Below are 546 nucleotides of genomic sequence, written 5' to 3'. Positions count from 1 at the left end.
GCGCATGCTCATGGGTCTACGGGAACCCATAGATTATTTAAATTTTGTTAAACTACGAAACCGCCGGGTGCGATTGTAGGAGTAGATTGCTCAGATAATGTAATAATAACTATGTAAAGTGTCTGTAATACAATATATGACGAAATACAATTAATTAGTGTTAATTAAATGAATTTAAGATAATGTACAAATGCGTGCGCATGAGCGGTCGGGCCGGCATGGCAAGAGGAACGCATGCGCGGCCCGAAGTCATATAAGTGATGGAGCGTCACGCGCAGGGAGAGTCAGAGATTAGCCTTAGTCGAGGAGAGGCGTCGTGAGTGTTGACGGGTTTGAGCATACTTTGCGAAATCCTTATCCGCGGGATAAGCAAACCGCGTGCGCTCGGCAATTGATAAATAGTGACTCCGAAATGTTAATTATTGACAAAAGTTTCTTTATAATAAAGGTTGTTTTGTTAGCATCAGAGAGTAATTGATTGCACACCTACTATCCCTCTGCGAACCTTCGTCCTTGGAGGTGAAAGGACGTGGCGACCGAGAAATT

The sequence above is a fragment of the Cyphomyrmex costatus genome, unplaced genomic scaffold (assembly GCF_001594065.2).
Source record: "Cyphomyrmex costatus isolate MS0001 unplaced genomic scaffold, Ccosl1.0 scaffold906, whole genome shotgun sequence".
Lineage (NCBI taxonomy): Eukaryota > Metazoa > Arthropoda > Insecta > Hymenoptera > Formicidae > Cyphomyrmex > Cyphomyrmex costatus.
This window is presented reverse-complemented; position numbering follows the sequence as displayed.